We start from the raw sequence: 22,049 nt of genomic DNA on the forward strand, positions 1-22,049 counted from the left end.
GATAGAAGCAGACGCCTGCTTCTATCCAAATTATACGCGGAACTTATTATACTTTTTTGAATTCTATAATCTAAGACTCCATCCCTCAAAGATTACAGGGTACATTGCCAAAGATCTGTTTGGTATGGAGTATAAGGTATAAAGTATAAAGATTGAAGAAATTATAAATTACATACACCATATAGATTCTACTCCTTTTCGCGGAGTATAGCAAATTAAGCTTTATTTTCATAAAACGCGTATCATTTGTAATAATCTTTAATAAATATATCTATCTATCGCCTCTTTGGATTGCAAGACTTTAATGATAGGTTAAATAAGCGGCCATAGGTCTCCGTGTCCGTTGACATGAGTCTTGAGTCTCAATGCTTTGTTAAATGGTTATCTAGACATATTAAACAAATAAAATATGCCTCGATTATTAACCTGGAACAGGCTACATCGATATTATCAAAGACCCAATATTTTAGAAGGGTACGCTGTTGTATGTAATACTGAACTAGCATAGCGATACCAAAATCCGTTTTAAATGTAGCCCTGAACAAACAGATAAACGACTAACCCGTTTTAATGCTAGGAGCGACAGAAGTCCCCTCGTCCGAATTACTAAAACTGTTGAATTGATTTTGGAGTTCCTACTAGCCTTATTAATGTTTAAGTTAAAGTTATTTAATTAAGTTAAAGTTATTTAATTTATAGTTAAGTTAAAAACTACTTTCTTTATGTTATGGAATTTATCTACGTTAGTATAGGTATTTAATTTAATATGCTAAAAATGAGATGGTTCAATCTTGCATATAGTAAGTGATAATTAATAAATATCAAAATATTTTGATAGTTTTTTTAAAGGTATGTAAGAATTTTTTAATATAAATTAAATGGCAAATAAGTATTATACCAAAGATATGAAAATGCAACGTGTTCGGTCACACTCGACGAATTTTTTATGAGTTTGGAATGGGATATTTAAATTTGGTAGGATTCCAAGCAGATTCCTTGCCAGCGACTTTTCAACGAATTTATGATCCTGCACGAAGTGGGAATAATGGTGAAAGTCCACGATTCTAAAAGGATTAATAACTTTGGGCTTTTATTCAATTTTTACTTTATTCTAGTAAACATATTGTTAGTGCTTCAAATCCAATAAAGCTTCAAACACGGGGTTAAAACCTTTGATTATGTATGTTACTAGTTAACAATGTTACACGTATTATAAGTAAAGTGAGGGCACCATTTATCTGGCGAGGTTGCCACTTGCCACTACCGCACTTTACCACTTCAGCTTCCCGAATGGTTGAGCTATGAAGATAACTGGTTCTTCTAACCGAACTCTTCATTTCGGATTTGATCACGTAGATATACACTGAACTTAGCTCTCTACACCGCTCACAGTGAAGAACTGACCATGTTTTGGACCCTTGAGACTTTACTTAATTGGGGATCTTTTTTCTAATGCATAACTTATAAAAACAACAAGACTTCAGTGAATTTTAAATCCCTGGCTGCAATGAAAGCTAATTTGAACTTTATTGGCGAACGAATCAATGTGTGTCTGCCGAATTGAAAATTTTAATATCAGAGCCTTTGAGTAGATTCGAAAATCTCTTTAATGAAATATCTGAATTTGAACAGTTGTAAAACCTATGTTTTGCACTAGCGGAATACGGAGTAAAATAAGATTTGATTAAAGTAAATCGGTTTTATTTGATATTATGCATACGCAAAAGTTGGTATTATAGCATATACCTTTTTACGTTGGTTGTTTTTTTACGGGGAATGACTCTATTAAATAATCTTTAGATAAATGTGAAATGGTTTTTTTGTTAATAATTTCTTTCTCAGCGTAAAACTTGTTTTTTTTCAGCAAGATATTCATGATTATAAACTTAACTTAAAAGCTTATTCAAATGCAAGCCTCTGTTCTCTATTTAATCAGACTAAGAAAGTTTTTGTTTTGTAGACAAAACGAATCAAACATTAGGCATATCCGATTTTTTCATGAAATTAAATAAACACACATTTTTATTTACGTTACCCTATTCCCTTTGGGTCTCGTTTGGTTTCTATCCGATAATCTCATTTGGGTTCGGGTCGAGTCTTCGCGAATAACGATAAAATCGCTACTATGTTAATCCCTTCAAAAACGTCTCCCTTGTATAAAAATATAGCGAAGGTATATTAACTCTATTTAACATTATTAGTTAAGTGGAGATTTTATGACTTTAACGTTTTATCCAAACCGGAGTTTCAGAGTGTTTGTATTCAGCTTATGTGAAAGCAAAATATACAAGAATGAATATTTTATATACGTAATATTTTATATTTTATATACGTGTATATACGTAGCTATCTATGTTATTTCAATATACCAAACATCCATCATACTCGTATATGTGGAATAGGTCCTAAGACTGCTAAGTTGAAACTTGCAAATACACCTGTTCTAAATAGTAGATACGTACCCTTTCTATGAATGTTGCCTGTTGAAAATTTTAATATTAATACTTGCAAAACTAGAATAAGTTCTCTCCATCGAGCGCTAGCAGTTTTTAAAAAAGTCTTTTGTGAGACGAGAAAAGTTGGCGTCCGATATGCTACTTTCAAAATTAGAACTACGTAGGTACACGGCTACTTTCTGTAGTATGCAGGCGTATTTTGTGGACATTTTAGCTGAAAAACTGAAATGCCTCAAAAGATACGAATAAACAGTACAGCACTTTACTGTATAGCACTGTAGGTATGAATCGGCGTTCTTTACGACCGATATATGTATATTTTAACTGTTAGTCGACATTTTACGTTATTCATTGCAGTAAAAATAAATTTGTAATGTTATGTTTAAAAAAAATTGATATACCTTTCATCATATCAACTCATTATCGCCACGGGTCCCTCCCACAATGAGAGTTATTTAGTAGCCATAGTCCACCACGCTGACCCAGTGCCGTTTAGTTTATACCTATATAGATAAATAATAGAATCAATCATAATATAGTTTTATAGGATATTTTTAGCTCGTTCCAAAATTAGTGAATATCATTAGAGACATAGAAGTAAATCCTCAGCAGAGAGCATCAAACCACTAACTTAAGATTTAACCGTTGCTTTATAATATGTACACCATGTATACATTTATAATATGACCGCAACACTACATAAAAAAATGGTAGAAGTTTTCTTTGTTAACCTGCGTACGAATCAACTTAGAGTATGATTTTGACTCTTGATTTAACGATTGCTATTTGTCATTAGTCATATATGCTAAAAGCGACGTACACTAAGGTCTCTTTCAAGTCTCCAAATTTGGTCACCCATCCTTAAGTCAATTTTACACAATCAGCACAATCGACAATAATTAGCTGCTGCTAACCTTCGCGCATTTTGATGGAATTTGGCACAATTTTTTTATGAGGTCGCGGGCATAAGATTATTCTTTTTAAAACCGCCATGTATTTATAAAATTTTAATCTTGCAATAAAGATTATTTCTTTTTATTAACTTCAGCAGTCAAAGAGGACGGCAAAGAATTCCTAACAGTAGCCGAAGGAATTAGAAAAGAGCAAAACAATTTCAGTACCAGGTGGAATTTCACTTGAGGTGAAAATCTTGCGACGGTTAGTATTTCATTGGTGAAAAGTGCAAGGAAAAGCGAAAATTACCTACTTTTTTAATAATACATTGGTAAATACAAAGAAAGATCTATAGAATGTAACCCTGTAAATTGCAATGCAATGCAATTATGGATGAGAATGGATGAAATGATTTTTTTAAATCCTGCGTATGCATAATTGAAAAAAAATATATTTTAAATAAATATTTGATATTCCAAGTGTTTTTGAAACAATAAAATAAATTGAAGAAAAAAATGTATATGATGGTGTATTATCTCTCGATTAAAGAGTATTTTTGGCATACCTACATCCCTTTCAAGGAAGATCAAAACTGTAATATTTCTCCCAATTAGTGCCAATAGTCGCGTAAAGGTACAACCCCAAGGTAAAACCCTAAAGCAAATAAGATTTTTTTAAATATTGCTTGAACATCATTTTTCAAGTCTCTGTGGCTAATATGGAAACATGTAGACGAAGTGTAGCTTAGCTTAGTGTAGCTTATAGTGTACTCTGTGAAAATCTCCTAAAGAAGTTGAATTAAGAAGGTGTGGTGATTATTTATCTTTTGGCTGGATGTTATTTGATTAGCGATTTGACATGGTTTGTTAGTGCTCATGTGCTATACAGTTTTAATTAGAAGAGATAGATCATTGACAGATATTTCAATAAATACATAAATAATTATCATTATATATAATACTCACATCGCCATCTTAACCCAAAATAAGTGTAGTTTGTTTTATGGGTACTAGGATGACTGATAAATATTAATGAATGATTTACACAAATAGTTAAAATATACCTACAGATAACCACCCAGACACTGAAAAACAATTAAGTTTATAAAATTATTGCAATAGATATAGTCGTATTTCTATAACAATACGTTCGTCAATGATTTAAAACCACTTCGTTTGTAAATGGCATTTTTTTGTCCGTTTTTTAAGCAATGGAAACCAGTTAATTCGTTTCAGATAACAAAGCTGTTCGTTTATTCAATGTATAGCTTGGTGAATTGTTTATATGTTGGTCGGTGTTATATTATAACTACTCTTCACCTACCTTCATTTTCTTTGGATTGAACAAATTGTTGTTATCAGCACCGTAGTATTGAATTAGTGAAACAATTATTTTGTTTAAGCAATAATACATTACAGTAGTGAAAGTTTTCTTTTTGAGAGAGTATTTCCAGCATATTGAAATAATGCATTGTAGAATATGAATAGAATTTACGATCCAACCATAAATTAGGGCCACACTAAAGAACAACGTCTGCTGGCATAATGAAATTCCAACTTCAATCTCCTTCATTGTTTGGCCTAGAAGTAATGCCTTTAGGGCGTATGTCAAATATAAATCTAAAAAATATATCCTCGAAAGTTTTTGGATCGTTATGGCCATGTAATTAGACTTACGAGTATGTTTTGTATTTGTTTAATTTTGTAGATATAAAGGTCTAGGTATTATTTTATGTTTTATACGATTGGAGTAGTGCTTATTATTTATATTTAATAAAGTTATGAATTCAATCTCATATTTTATTTATAAGAATACAATAAAATAAAAGAGGTTAAACTTTGCTTTATTAGCACACCGAAAAATTGAAAGATACAGAATATTTATTTGTAAGTTAAAGAAACATTCCGATATCACATCTCAAATTACCTACACGGCTTTCTTGTGTCTATTATATTCAGTTATGCGCTGCACGTGTTAAGGCATTACGTGGGATAACGGGATAACCGTTTAGCAAAATCCAACTATCAGCCTGCGCCAAGCCCTATTAAAATACGCTATTTATGACGTCACACAGCACCCACCGGAATTCTCGCTGATATTAAAGCATTTTTACAATGCATTTTTTTGTGTGGCAAAAAGCAACGTATACTTAGGTATTATGCAAATCTGCCGTTTTTAGGTTTATGGTTTTAAAAACACTATTTGCCATCCTTTTACTATTTTGATTTTCAGCCCTTATACTCATTGTGTCTCCTTCACTTTTTAATCTCGAGATGTCGAATAAATGTAAAATACTCTTCAGATCCATCTCATTGACATTGGCTCTTCTTTTAATCATGGTACAGACAATTTATGATATTGTTCGAGAAGAAAATATTAAAAACACCGTTACTAAACAAGTTAAAAACTCGATTTTATTATTTAAGGATTAAGATAAAAACATTTAAGATATAAGTGTTGTCCTTTGCCACATCATAATACTTTATTTGTGATTTATTGCATTATATGCATAACTAAAATTAAAATTAAAACTAAAAAAATCTCTATTAATGAAGGCCTAAAACATGCGTTCAAACGTATAATATTTGGCCCTTATGATGCGTTCAAACGTATAATATTTTGTGAGGTGATGGTTAGGTTTTCGGAGGGTTCCAAACGCGCCACAACAAATTTAGCCAGGTTTCTTGTTATCACCATCTCACCGTCAATTAATCTTTAGCATTGAAGTAAGAGCAATTCACACCCGAGCTTTTTTATTTGAAACATATACTCCAATAACTTGTAACGATAATAATTAATAATAGAAAAAACCGTATCGCGCGCTCTGAACAAAAAGCTAGGTTTTTGTAGAGCACATGTGAGCAAATGCTTTGTATTAACGACAAAGGCGGCGGGTTGCTTCGCTGGAGGCTTTTAAGCGAGTACATATCGTGCTGCGTACAAATGCAAATTCACGCTTTGCATTTGGAAAAATTAAAAGCGACTTTTCCGATGCAATTGCAAACGAGTTTTCGCAGTCGGCGAGGATAATGGCAATAATTTGAACTTGCATCGTCGTTTTGTAAATGATGCCGCGCGCGCTTTTGCACCTTTCTTTCTGTAATTGCTCATTTCAAATATCCATCCTTATATTTTAAATGCGAAAGAGTTTTTGTTTTTTTTTGTCTCACAACCGCTGCAACGCTCTTGGTGACATTAAACGCAGAGATTTATTTATTGCGTATTGCTCCCATTTCAATTTGTGGCGACGGGAGATTAGGATACAGTTGCCACCATCACTTCTCTTCCTAAGGGTGAGGTGATTAAGGGAATTTAACGGAGATGGGGCAGCAGCGTCCTCTGACAATCTACGACCATCTACTGTGATGCGGGCAAACCCTCGGCACCGGCAAACCCTATCGGTTGTGAGTTATATAATACTCTACTGCTGGACTAAGGACTCCAGCAGTGGACTGTTATATAGTGGCTTCGATTATGAAATGTCATGTAGATCTGAATAAGAGTTTCGAAGACAGACAACGGAACTCTTAGAAAAACACAGCAAACCGCGATTGCAGAATGCATTTTTTAAACAATCTCATATAAAATCAAGCCTCTACTGTCTAAAGTCGAATATATAGTATTTAAGCTTAATTGATACAAAATATATTTACTTTTTAGTTGGTATAACAATTAAATTAACAGAAGTCGGTTTTTTTTGATAAAAAAAAAGATATCTTGAATAGTTGTCTAGGTACAGTATAAATAACCTTAGAACTGTTCTTTAAGCATTGCATCCACCCCTACACATTCTGTAAGATTTAATCTGCAAAAAAACATGCAGTCCAATGCCCTGTGATCACTTTCTCACCCACGCCCTCTAGCTATCGCGGTTTTATCAATAGATTACAGCTTTGGATCCGATTGACTGTCGACGCCCGATTACTTCCTACCTTCATCATGTTATATCTATATGAGACTATATGTACAACTAACACAATTATTGATAACCACGACTTCATTTATATATCTTTTTTTAAATCTCACATTAATCCTTTATTTTTTCGGTATAAAATTCAGAAGTCATCCAGGCGGAAAACTATACTTACATTTATCCAAGATAAGTTAAGTAGTCAAGCTATAGCTACTTTTTTTCTTAATTCTGCGTATATATATATATATATACGGGGTTAATATTACCTTATATGTTCATCATGCAAGCTATATGTTAGCCTTATTTCATTAAGATCTGTTTAACGGTTTAGAATATTTGTAACAAACAAACAGATACACTTTCGTATTTATAACAATATAAGTTTGGATTTTAATAAGAACATCATTATTATTGTTGTTTTAAACTGCGACGCAAAACGATGTGGTGTTATAAGTTCGACGTAACTGTGTATATGTGTGAGTGAATCTCTTTCTGTGTGTGTGTGTGGGGGGTCGCCTCGGACTAAAACTTCATATTGCACTGTTAGGAAAAAAACATTTGATTGATATGCCTAGATGTCCACATTCGGCTTGAACTAATTGGAGGACTAAAAGTATCTGTTATATAAATTAGCTGGATGTGTGTTTGTCACTGAACTCTTCCTAAACTGCAAGGCCAATATTGATACATATTTAACTGTTAGTCCTTGGGTGGTTTAAATTGAAAAAATATCCGATACTTGGCACTGCCCAGAAAACCAGATTGGTTTTAATATTTTGATCAGTACAGAAGAACTGCACCAGCCGGTAGTTTTATATTCATTTGATAATCGATTGATTTTAGTATTTGGACGGCCGATTGGCGCAGTGGGCAGCGACCCTGCTTTCTGAGTCCAAGGCCGTTGGGTCGATTCCCAGAGCTGGAAAATATTGAACATGAATGTCTTCCAGTGCCTGGGTCATTTTTATATGTATATTATAAGTATTTTATGTATATCACTTATTCATAAAAATATTCATCAGTCATCTTAGTACCCATAACACAAGCTACGCTTACTTTGGGGCTAGATGGCGATGTGTGTATTGTCGTAGTAAAAAAAAAAAAGGATATTTTCCAAAGAAAGGTAAAAAAATGCCTGTATGAGAGCTACCCTGAAATATTTTCGTAAATATATTACAATTAAGGTATTGGATGATAGTCGCCGGCGTACAATAGTAACGAAAATAAAGTAAAGAATGATGCATAAAATGGTGTAGGTTTATTTACTAATTTTGAGGAGAATGAGACCGGAGGCTAGTACCTACCCAAACAATCCTCTTCAGTAATAGGGGAGTTTGACTTAGAGTAGGCGGTTGGTTGGCAGACTAACAGACCATTAATTATTTAAAATAATAATGTAAATTATATTTAAATAATTATATATCTACTTTTAATCCAACCTAATCTTCTTTTATTCCACCCAATAGGTCAATTGGGAAAGATAATCCGAAATTTAATACTTGTTGCGGCTATCCAGATTGAAAATATCAGAGGCCGAGCAAAATAAAAACTAAATAAAACTACGGCTAGGCAAATATTTGGCCTAGCATTTGAATTTTAAAATGAAACCGTGCATTTCGACTCCATCCAATGTCACCATCTAAACAAAAAAAAACTAAGGTCTATGCGTTGTAAAATTTCATATTAAAGTAGCCTAAAACTAAGGATTTTCCAAAATCGGCGTGTTATATCGATAGCTTAATGTAATAAGCTAAAAAATAAAACAATCATGTTTATGTCTTACCAGCGTATGTCTGCAACTTCGTCTGATGAGAATTTATATTCTGGCAAGTTTAGCCTTTATTGTGTTTTTCTTATGTCAAAATCAAACTGCTGTACTGTTTTCTTAAAGCCTATTTATGAATGTGGGGCTTCTCATAATGATTTTAATTTACTACATTTTTTGAGAGCTATTTAGTAATCTTCTATACACTCTTCTTTATTACTTAGACATATTCTTCGGTTAAAGGATTCTTAACTGAAATTTAAGCAATCGTAGAGGCCCAATTGTTTCATGTGAAAAACAGCACGGTGAAACTATGTAGATCTTCTCACTGTTTATTTATAGAAGTACTATTATCAACATTTTTTTTAGAACGAGGCTTATAAGTAACTTTGTTTGCCGACAGCGTTTAAAAAGTTTGTTAAATTAGCCTAGATGAGTCCGTAGACCAGATTTAAAACTGCTAATATAAGTCTGTCCAAATGAAAAATATTTGCAGGAAGCATCGCTAAATTTTGTTGAAACTTTTTACAGTAATTAAGCGGTTAATACGGCAAACTACCGTCCGAGTAAAAGGGCTGAAAGTTTTGTTTATTTTTTACACGAGCTTCAAGTTAAAGACTGGAGTCTGACCATAATCGTGATGAACGCCGTGGTGTAGTCTCCTAGGTAGGTGATATTCTTAGATGTTCACGTTCGCAAAGAGACGAAATGCTTTTTGAGTATTCAATATTATAAGGTTGGCAAAATATGTGTGATAAAAATATTACGAAGTAATAGGTATAATATCAACAAATAAAAACACCATGGTCTAGTCATTATGATTTTCTTTTGACATTGTGTGCTCATACGCTCATAGTTTGGTTGTAAAATGGATAAACCAATATTATAATTTCAGATGAATTGTGCTCATGTTTTTATTAGAAATATTATGCCATCGTATCAGTTTTTAAACCGGTAGACAAAACCTGAGCCTATATTAAACAAAAAATGAAACTCATTTTAATTCAGTTAATATTGGAATTACAGCCGAATAAAACTAATTGAATTAAATTTATGTCAGTATTGGGAGTTATTTGCTCGTAATTTTATTATAAAAGCTATTTATTGTAAACATTAAATAATAGTAATAATAATAATAATTATTCCTTTATTTGCAAATGAAATATAACTATCAGTAGGTATATGAACGTATAGCAGTTGAATAGGTTAGTGTTCACAATAAAAATATTCCTTTATTGCACGCCTCATAAGCGAAGCGTTGAGGTTGTGCTCTACTCTCGGCATTTCAAAAAAAGCAGTTTTTTCGAAACTGAAATTGATTTTTTGTTATTTATATTGCACTTACAGGATAATTTGAGTACACTAATATCAAGTCAAATAATTTGTCAGGCACATAAAATACATTTCAATAACAATTTTTTTGTTTAACATAGTAAATAATAACATTAAACATAATCTTTTCTGGACGTCCGTGTATGGACGGGTGTATGTGGCATCAAAATTGGTCGAAAAAATGATCGTATCGGAATAATTTTTTTTTAATTATCTTAAGTAACACACGACATAATTTCTTAGTTAATATGAGCGTTCAATTCACTGTCGTTAAATTTCCATGTAATTATTCTAGCTAATATTAATTGTAACTTTCAATGTGCAATCATTATGACATTCCCGTGTCTTGTTTACAAAAAATGAATAATAATTAATATGAAAAAAAAAATTGTAATGAGCATTGAAAGTTTCAGTTAAAAAAATTTCAATTTTATTTTGAAAAAAACGAGATTATGAGGCGTGCACTTTTGGATTTTCCAAATTTTTTTATTTTTATTTTTTATTAAGTACTGGCCACTGTGTTTTATATGGCATCAATTGTATACAAAAAGTGATTGCATGGAAGTTTAGGTCGTTCGGGCTAGTACAATATGCACTAGGATTATATTTAGTTTTGAATATTATTCTTAGTGCCATTTCATTGAACACAACCAACACATTCTACGAGTAAATGCGAAATACAGCAATGAGATAGTGAAGAGATTTTCATGCTGGTTTAGTTCTCGCAATAATTGTTGTGTTGACATTCAGTGCTGTGCAGCTGAAAGCAACTGTACTAGAATTTACATGCTGCCATTTTGTTCCCGAAGACTGTAAAGTATTTGTATTCAAACTAATTTTGTGGCTTGATTTACTTTGTATGAATTTTACATGTTCTATATTTATCACAATATTTGATGAATCGTGTTAAAAGAATACGATACAATAAAACTTATATTGATGGATTTTTTAAGGGTCCTCGGCCTAGATCGCTGTATTTCGTTCCAAATACAATTATTTAGAATAGAGATATATATAATTTACTTTTTGCATCAGTATTTTATTGTAATTTGTGTAGTATATAATATAATTCGTCCACCTGTACTGGGCCGATATAATGATGATGATAATATAATTATGCTATTTTATAATTACGTATACGAAACTATGTTATAATGTTCGGAGTATAGGCTTTTTATAGTTAAATTTATATGCTTTGGGGTTTTGTAAATAGCATTGTTATTTTGGCGTGCTTGTTATGGCTTAGGAAAATTAATATCGTTATTATGCTATTTGTTACCAAACAAGACGCTCGGTCGGTTTCGAATAATTGTCTTCTCATAGAAGTTTAAGGAGCTCTGTCTCATAATTTAAGTTGAATGTTGTTCTGCGTCATTCCAGTGAACGCAAAGAACACACTCGGAATGCAAAATACAGCAATAAAACAGTAGAGACAATTTCATGCTGCTTTAGTTCTCGCAATAAAAGTCTGTGTTGACATTTCAGTGGAGTGCAGCTGAAAACAACTGCATAACAATTTATCTCAACTGTCGTTTTCTTCCTGCGCACTAATCTTCTATTGTTTGATTCTTTATAGCATAAAACAGACAGCTGCTAGGGCGAAGGCGCTCCAGGGGTGCTCCGGTCAGTTTCAGCAGAATGAATGCTGATAGAAAGACTTGACGCAGAATATAGTCCTTACTATAGGTATAATTGGTGCTTACATAAAGTTAAAATTAAGGATAACGCGTATTATATGTGACACTATGCATATAAAAACTAGGTGTATCTAGGTACAAAAAAATCGGAGTCTGATAGCGGAATGGTTAGTTGGAGCAGCGCATTGCTTATGCCAGTAGTTATTTGACGGCCGAGCCGTGGGTTAGATTTTTACAATGGAAAAATGTTTCTGTGATGAAAATGAATGTTTTTCAGTGTATGAGTGTTTGTTTATCTGTATTTTATAAGTATTTATGTATATTATTCATCAGTCGTATTAGTACCCATAACACAAGCTACGCTTACTTTGGGGCTAGATAGCGCTGTGTGTATTGTCGTAGTATATTTATTTATTTATAACTAAACTACGTTTTCAACTTACGTTTAAAATCTCGTACGACAACTACGATGATCTTTATCTATACTTATAGTAAAACTATAACGTGAGAAATTTTGTTCATTGAGGATATCTAGAATTTATTTTGCCGGGTACTCTATTATGGATACTGAAGCCAAAACTGTATTTTTGTATGTCTGTTTGTCTGTCTGGATCTTGGCCATCAATCATGCTGAAACTACCGCATCCACATACTACGAGGTAGGACGTAGGATGTTTTTTTTGTCCCGAAATAAAAAGAAGTTCCCCTTGAGTGGAAGTGTCTTATGATTTTAGATCATAACTCCGTATAAATGTAAACCGATTTAAATAGCTACTTTTGTACTGAATAGGTTGTAATATCAGTTTAGTTTTGCCTAAATTTCGTGTAGATCTGATAAATATAATTGGAGATAGAGGACAGAACTTCTTGGCTTACAGCAGAAAACCTCACTTAAGGTTTAAAGTTATTAATACATAAATAAGGACTGAATTAAAAATATTAGTAAATTTTAGCAAGAGACTAAATATTTACGTCAATAATAGACTAAAAATAGGGGTTTGGCCTGCAGTTGGATTATAAATGGAAGGAGTACGAACGGACAGACACAAGCAAACAGTTCCGTTTCCAGAATATCAGTTTTAATATCTACTAAGCTTTTCCAAGGTGGCAAGATGTAGTGCAGGACGTTTATACGCACCACAATGCTTCCAACGCGGAGGCAAAAATAAAACTTATAGCCATTATTCCATAAAGTGAAATAGTAGATTGCTCGAAATAATCTTACGTGATGGGCGGCGGTATGAATACCAACTTTTTTTTAGATTTTAGAGTAACTCCCTAATGTAGCAAAGATGTTGCAGAATAGTATATCCCGCAATATAATATATATTTGTCTTTTGGAAGAAATTTTCAATAATCTACTTATGTAGGTACTATATGTATTTTATTTTTATGTACTTTTTCTGGTGTGAAATAAAAGTGTATTCATTCATTCTATGGTTCCTGCTTCACAAACTCTTATTATCGAAAGAGTCACATTAACCGGAGCGAAATATCAACATTTAAATAACGCGAAATACCTATACATATATGTTTGAATTATTAGAATTTACTTCGAATGCGGAAGTTCTTAATTAAAAACCATTTATGAATTCAAAATGCATATAAAAAACTCGGAACCGGCGAGATTTGAACTTGCAACGTGACTCTCCGACCATCGCGGTCCGAGCTCTTTACCAACTAAGCTGCGGTGCCTTTTTATCAGTTAAAAAATGAATAACTTTTCAAAGGTTCATAATACAATGAGACACTTAAACAATAGATGACTTTCTTATAATTTCACACTATATATCATAGTAATAATACATTTCCGCACAACATTACAACGCCGCTAAGCCTTATGAATGTAATGACCTACTTTACCTTTAGATAACAGATCTTGTAATAAGGCTTTGTCGAGCGAGTGCAGGTAATATTCCAACAAAATATAGCATTGAAGAGTATACTAACATAAATTTTACTCTAAGGTAAACAGTTACAAGGTGACTTACCTATAAAAATGTTCTCTAAGGAATTACAAACATAGCTTGTGTTTGATAATGTTCTAAGCCATACATTGAACTGCATAAAAACCCTATTAAATAGAACTAGCTGAATTCTACATTTATATTTGAATGTTGTTCTCTACGCTATTCCTCTGAACACAAAGTACACACTTAGAATGCAAAATAAAGCAATAAAACAGTGAAGACAATTTCATGTTGCTTTAGTTCTCCCAATAATAGTCCACGTTGATATTTCGGTATATTGTAGCTGAAAAGAAACGCTTAACAATTATTTATGCGTAAGCCGTGTTGTTCTTTGTATAATGTGAATTGTTTCTAATGCATAAAACGGTAATAATCCGGCTGTACCTAACGCTATCGTAATAGAGATAATATATAAGCAAACTACTTTTTAAATTCACTTTTGAAAATAAGGTTTTGACAGTGTTGAAATGAAATGAAAAATGAAATGAATAACACTTTATTGTACACCTAACAGAAATTAAATTATAAACAAAAACAACACAATAAAACACAGGTACGATGGGCGGCCTTATCGCTAAAAAGCGATCTCTGCCAGGCAACCCAATCAAGGAAAGGAAAAAAACACAGACTTAAGTGTTGGCATCTATTTGTAAAATTAAATTTTTACATTGCTTCGTAGGGCTAAACGTATTAAATAGTTTTTTTGAAGTTTTTCTTTTGGCGCTTTTTAGGGTAAAATGATGAGAGTAAATTTTTACGATGCGCGCGCACACTGTCTCAAAAAACCGACACCCCGAAGTTAGCTACAAGGTTTGACAGTGTGCACTTTCAATTGTTAAATTCTGCGGAAATTGTTTCAATTGTACAAAGATCATATGATAAATCACTTGCTGACTGTTTAACAATATCAATGCTCGATACTCATCATCATCACATCAACCGATAGACGTCCACTGCTGGACATAGGTCTTTTGTAGGGAGTTCCAAGTTCCACGATTCTGAGCCGCTTGGATCCAGCGGCTACCTGCGACGCGCTTAATGTCGTCTGTCCACCTCGTTGGGGGTCGACCAACGCTGCGTTTACCAGTACGAGGCTGCCATTCCAGCACCTTGGGACCCCAACGTCCATCCTTTCTCCGAACTATGTGCCCGGCCCATTGCCACTTTAGCTTCGCGACTCGTTGAGCTATGTCGGTAACTTTGGTTCTTCTACGAATCTCCACATTTCTGATTCGATCGCGTAGAGATACTCCGAGCATAGCTCTCTCCATCACCCGCTGAGTGACTCTAAGCCTTCTTATGAGGCCCATAGTTAACGACCATGTTTCAGAGCCATAGGTCATCACTGGCAACACGCACTGTTCGAAGACTTTCGTCTTCAGGCACTGAGGGATTTTTGACGAAAAGATGGCACGCAGTTTCCCGAACGCTGCCCATCCGAGTTGGATTCGGTGGTTCACCTCCTTCTCGAAATTGGACCTACCTAACTGGATCGTGTGTCCTAGGTATACGTATTCGTCAACAATTTCGAGTGCAGTGTTCTCAACGATTACTGGTTGAAGCGGAACATGAGCATTAGACATAATCTTCGTCTTGCTCATGTTCATTCGTAGGCCAACCTGTTGAGAAGCTCTGCTGAGGCCATTGAGCATCGTATTTAGGTCTCCCAGAGTCTCTGCCATTATGACTACATCGTCGGCAAACCGAAGTTGAGTGATGTACTCGCCGTTAATGTTGATTCCAAGTCCGTTCCAATCCAGAAGCTTAAAGACGTCCTCCAACGCAGCGGTAAATAGTTTCGGGGAGATAACATCTCCCTGTCGCAGGCCTCGCTGCAATTGGATTGGTCTCGTAGTCTGATCCTGTATACGAACTGACATAGTGGCGTTTTTGTACAAACACTGCAACACTTGGATATACCGGTAGTCAATTCGGCATCTCTGCAGTGACCTAAACACAGCCCAAGTTTCCACCGAATCAAAGGCTTTTTCATAGTCCACAAACGCTAAGCAAAGTGGCCGGTTATACTCTTCAGTCTTCTGTATAACCTGCCGCAGCGTATGAATGTGGTCTATGGTACTAAAACCCTTACGGAAACCGGCTTGTTCGGGAGGCTGGAAGTCATCAAACCTACGAGCGAGACGATTCGTAATGACTCTCGAAAACAGCTTGTAGATATGACTCAGCAGCGAGATGGGTCTGTAATTCTTCAACAAGGTATTATCACCTTTTTTGAAGAACAGAACCACCACACTCCTGTGCCATGCCTCTGGCGTTGTGCCTTGGTGAATAACGGAATCAAACAATCGCTGAAGGACTTTCAGTATCGGTTTTCCACCTGCCTTCAGGAGTTCTGCCGTTATTCCGTCATCACCCGGCGCCTTGCCATTCTTAAGCTGCTTGAGAGCCACACTAATCTCGTAAAGGCTGACGTCCGGGATATCTTCGGTATAGTGTCGATACTACGACGATCTATTGCTACGTTGCTACGTGCAAAAAGCATAATACCCGGGCGTTAAGAGCGTTAGTTAGGATAAATAAAGGTAAGTCGGTATGTCTTTGTATTGTGCACCTAAACCGTTCCTTTATAAATATTTTACAGCATAAAATTGTTGAGCGCTTTGTTGCACGTGTTGTCTAAATTTTGTATAAAGAGATTCAGGGTATGAATTTCAAAATAGCCACAATGTCAGAGCATTAACGTAATCAGTATAATATTTCCTTAACTCTTGCTTTTTTAAAACATAATTCTGAGACCTTAAAAATGTACCTGAGTGAAAAGTGTTCTAAAACTTGAGTACAAATTATGCAAGTAGGTACCTTGTAAATCAACTCGTTAGCTAAAGTAAATATTTTGGCCCCTTTGAATGTGTAAGTACATGCTGTAACTTTGGTTTCTCTAGTAGGATTATACAAAAATAAAGTAATAAGTTTATTTATATTATGAATATAAATAAAATAAAATATTTCTGTGGCTTATGGATCATAGTAAGCTAACTAAGCGGTTGATAGAGAATTTTATCGAGCACTCCTCCCCTTTTATGAAAAAAGAGATTTGGTGATCTTTTACTGACCTAATAGGCAAAATTTTTATGTTGTTAGACTCAGATACATATTAAATCATTGGTCAGACGGTCAACTAAGGCCTGAAAATAATAAAAAATTAAGTCCAACACAGTCTGATAAATTAATATAAATATCAATACTTCAGACTGTGTAAGTTTATATTATACATGTATTATTTATACGTATTAAATATTTTTGTATTTCTTATTTAAATTTAGTATGCAAATTTATTTATGTAGGTGTATTTTATATTTTAACTTTGTGTCTTAACCATCCACTGTCCGTTAAACTAATAGGTTATCACGCTTAAGTTGTCTGTACAAGATGACTTTAAGTGATGAGGCCGCCTTCGCAACTTAAAACTATGTACTTGTTTCTTTGTTTTGTTTTCTGTGTTTTGTTGCAATAAAGTTAACTATCCTAGATGTGAGATTTAATTTAGAAATGCTCTTTATATGTCGCGAAAGCACCGTTATACGCTCTAGTAATACGCTCGTAACAATAGGAAGATCTTTCTCCGAGCGGGTGATCGTGCTCGGGAACCGAGGTCCAATCGCTCATCTTTGGAAGTTGTATATATAGGCATTATTTGTGAACATTTCGATAGCGCGATGCAAGATTTTTGTGGCGCCATCTAGTTCTGTAATGTGGAGACCGCTACACACCATGGTACACACACGATTCTTGGGGATTTAAAATTATAGCCTATTCGTAAGGACGACTTCATAGCTAAACCACTCTTGGCGTGCATGGGGAAAACTTGCAACCGATAGACGGATATAGAATACCTTTTAAACGGAAAACGCCATCGCGGGGGAAGGTTAGTATTCCATACTTATTTCTGCTGTTTGATAATATACGAGCAATCCTGGCAACAATCATCATCATCATATCAACCAACTACAGGACACCTCTTGTCCAATAATGAAAAGGGTTCACGCCGTAGTCCACTACGCGCCCAGTCCGGATTGGTAGACTCCACAGGCATTTGAGAACATAATGGAGAACTCTAAGGCATGCAGGTTTCCTAACGATGTTTTTTTTCCATCGTTGAAGCAAGTGATATCCTAATTTCCAAAAACGCACGTAACTTAGAAAAGTGCGTGTTGGGATTCGAATTCGGCCCGCCGAAGTGAAGTGAAGCCGAATTCCGACCCTCTATCACTGCTTCAATATATGCCGATATTAAATTGCCGATAGCAACAATATAATATTATATATACTAAAATCCTAATAATTTATCGAACTTGCTAAATTAACCATATGGTATTTATAGTGTATCGTATATCTACAAGTTATTGCAGTGCTTAGTAGTTAGAAGCGAATATTCGAGATAAATCAAACCGCATACGATAATCTTCCGATAATAAATACAATTAAATAGCAATCAGGACTTTGGTCAAATCTAATTTATGAAATTGTTTAGGCACTGAAAAAGGGCTGTTTTTCTCTATGGCATTAAAATCTGGTCAAATTGTTTACTAAAAATTAAGAACAATGAATACTTACTGTAAATTGTAACTTTACAATTGGTACTAATTATATGCATTAAATATTTTGGCTTACTTACTAATATGGCAATCATTAGCTAGAATAAACACACACAATAATTTTGTAAGACTCAGACTTCCGTAATATAAGCTATCAAAGCATTCAGTGAATAATGAAAATTAAATTAAAACACGAAATTGCCCCTCAAATATTGATATATAAAGATGGCGATCGAGATTATAAATAGATATAAATGATCTTTTATATAATGTAAGGACCAAATTCGATGTCACCGTAAATAAATATAGAGCATGAAGTAATGAATTTAAATATTACAATACAACTTATAACTTGCTTACAACAAAAATGCTAGTTGCATTTCCGCGCTGAATAGCCAGCTGATCTTTTGCGCAAAATATGAGCCAGAGCACTTAGACTCCATGGCCCCAGGGTCTTAAAGGCATAGAAGACTTCCCTATGGTCCCGCTGTGGAGGAAGGAACTTAGCTGGGTTTTAGCCGGTATTTTGGCTAAACTTGAACTCGAAAGTCTAATGTATTACATTCGGCAATATTCTCGTTTTACTGGTAACATTGAACCAGTTGCTAATAAGTTATCCATATAGAAAATTATTGTAACTGCCTACTTGTAACTTAAAATTATAAGGTTTTTTTTTTTAACCAACGACCTACGAAAATATATTGTCAGGGGAAAGCCAATTTGTTTTTTGCAAGAATTACCACAATGCTTAGCAGTAGAGCTTTGTCCGGTGAAGTACTAAAACCATGCTTATTTCTGCTGATACGCAGCATTGTTGCAATAAGTTTACCTACTTACTTATATCTTTCAAATTACTACGTTAGGTGATCGGAACATATAAACAAAGTACGTTAACGTATAAGTACTCAAATTGCATTTAATAATTATAAAGTTTATCCTTCGTACTAGACAGGAAAGTCAAAAGCGAATCAAATATTGAGCGTGTACTTGAACAATAGCACGCCAAACTTAGGTGCACCAGAAACGCTGACTTCCAAACAATCGCATTGTGATGGTTAACTAACTTATGCTTAGCATAGTGTGGGAGACGAGTGCAAGGTATTTCATTGATTGATGATGACTTGGAATTATTACAAACTACATCTCTGTTAATACTCATTGAAAATTCTTACCTAGTACCTGAGGCAGAATTAACTTATTCAAACTTGCAATGAGCACATTATGGCAATTTAAATAATTGCACTAAATTGTTCTAAGTTTATAATCTTCTAAACTATTAAACGCTTATTCCTGACTGACTTACAGACAACCTATAGCCAAAACGGCTCAATGTAAAAATAAGGGAAGTAGGTTTATATGAAAGTCTGTAATTTTTCAAGCTTTATTAGGCTTTCACTACAATGCAAGAGACACGTGTTTCACAGTTTTTGGAACCACCAAATAAGTGAATTTTCAAATTATTGAACTTATATTTCCACGAAAAATCGGCTAGTTTAAGTAGGTAGTGGAATAAAGGGGCTTAAGTTTATTGCCCAAAAATTTTCAATTTTCTCGCTAAACGCAATAAAAAGAAACAGCCTTTTGGAGCATGTCCCAATCTTTAGCTAGCTTTTCAGGCACCTACAAACTTTTAAATAGATTGCTACTTTATTGCTAACCTTAAAAAAAATTATAAACAAATAAAAATCCTTATCTCCAAAGTTTGCAAAGCGAGCATTTTGAAATTTTGAGAAAACTTATTTTTAATCCGCGAGTTTCCTTTACAAAGCTTACTGCCCGGAAAAAAGGTTATTTTTTTGATTTTTTTCTGTTTAAATCATAATACTCTACTTCTTTGGTGCAGAACCTTCTATACGCGGACCAAACTGACTCTTACTTGGCCACTTTTATTTACCGACACTGATTTCTCATGAGTTACTAATAGTAACTTTTAATAAAAAGTCACAACAAAGTAAAATAATGACTTTGTTTTAGAGTTGGGCGATTAGGTATAAAAAAAGCTCCGTTTCTTACACACTTTTTATTTATTACAAGTTAGCCGTTGTTTGTTGTTATCTCGTCTGGTGGCAAGTGATGATGCAGTTGGAGATGTTAGCAGGATAGGTTGCCTGGAAGAACGTCGTTGTCGAAGAAGGTTCCTTATTTTGTTATACTTTTCTTTCTTATGTTATTTTTGTGGAGTATAATAAAAGTATATTAATTAATTAATTCATACATTTTTACATTTTGAAACATATAGGTACTCTTTCCAAAATCGTATTCTTGTTTGTATAAGAATACTAGCATTGTTCGATGTATTCAAGATTACTCAGACTCAGGCGAACTTCGTCGTAAAATCCCTCTGCAGTACTCGTTTTAGATACATATACAATATACATGAACACATATGATTTGTAGAACCTACATCTACGATCGTATTTCTAAATTTAAAAAGAAATTCGGTTACATTCACATTTCTAAATTTAAAAACAAATTCAGATAATTATTATAACCATATACAAATTGTGCCGTGTGACGACAGCAGATTAGACTTCTGTTCCAGCGACTAAAGAAAATATTGGAGAATGGACAGTAGCGCATACGTAATGGACAGCACCAATACTTCTGCCCAACATGGTGATTATAGGAAAAACCCTCCAGTTAGTAGAAGCCTAGTCCAGCTGTGAACTGTTATAGGCTATTGACTTGACTTGATAGATATTCAGAAATTGATCCAAAGAGATTCTTTTTTTTCTATGCACTAACATGAATTCGTAATGTGGATAACTTTTGTTCGTTTTTGGTAACAAAATTAGTAGGCGCATCGGCCTGAATCGCTCCGCGGTTTGCGGTGCCAGCGTTTCTGTACATTTCATTTATTTTGAATCTGTTAAACCATCAGTAATTCGTGTGACGATGATAACTAAATGGAATAGCTTTAATTATTTTCGTGGGTACTTGCTAAACTAAAGTTTTTAAAACTAAGACTCAGTAGTTAATGAACATTTCTTAAAAATAGTTTGGTAAAATATTATCGGGATATGTACATATCCCGATAATATTTTGAAATATGCAATGGCCTCGAAGCGTTGTTCCAGATATAGGCGATGGTCCATCAAGTATAATACTTGATAATAAAAAAAAAGTTTTGTCTATATTTAGACCAGGAAGATTTTTAGACATGGATCGTGCTAACGACGGTACTGCGGAGGTACGATACGTTAAGCAGGTTGTCATGGGCAGATCAAATTACCCTTTACTTGCACAACATTTTAGAATTAGGAACATAAGATCAGTTTATGTATAATGTTGTTTTGAAAAAGGATATATCTGGGCAGCAACGAACGTATTTAAACCTGTTCGATACACTTGGCAGCATGTCAAGCCAAGTTAAAGCCAAGAATGAAACTGACGATGCTGCAACCATGAGGCTGATGATGATGATTAACGAACCATTAATTTGCTCCCTTAATAACTCGTAATCTCAAAATCTATTAAAACCTTTTAGAATTACTAGAATCATCAAATCAAAATTTTTACGACTAAT

This window comes from Pararge aegeria, chromosome 3, assembly GCF_905163445.1.
Source record: "Pararge aegeria chromosome 3, ilParAegt1.1, whole genome shotgun sequence".
In the NCBI taxonomy this organism is placed as follows: Eukaryota; Metazoa; Arthropoda; class Insecta; order Lepidoptera; family Nymphalidae; genus Pararge; species Pararge aegeria.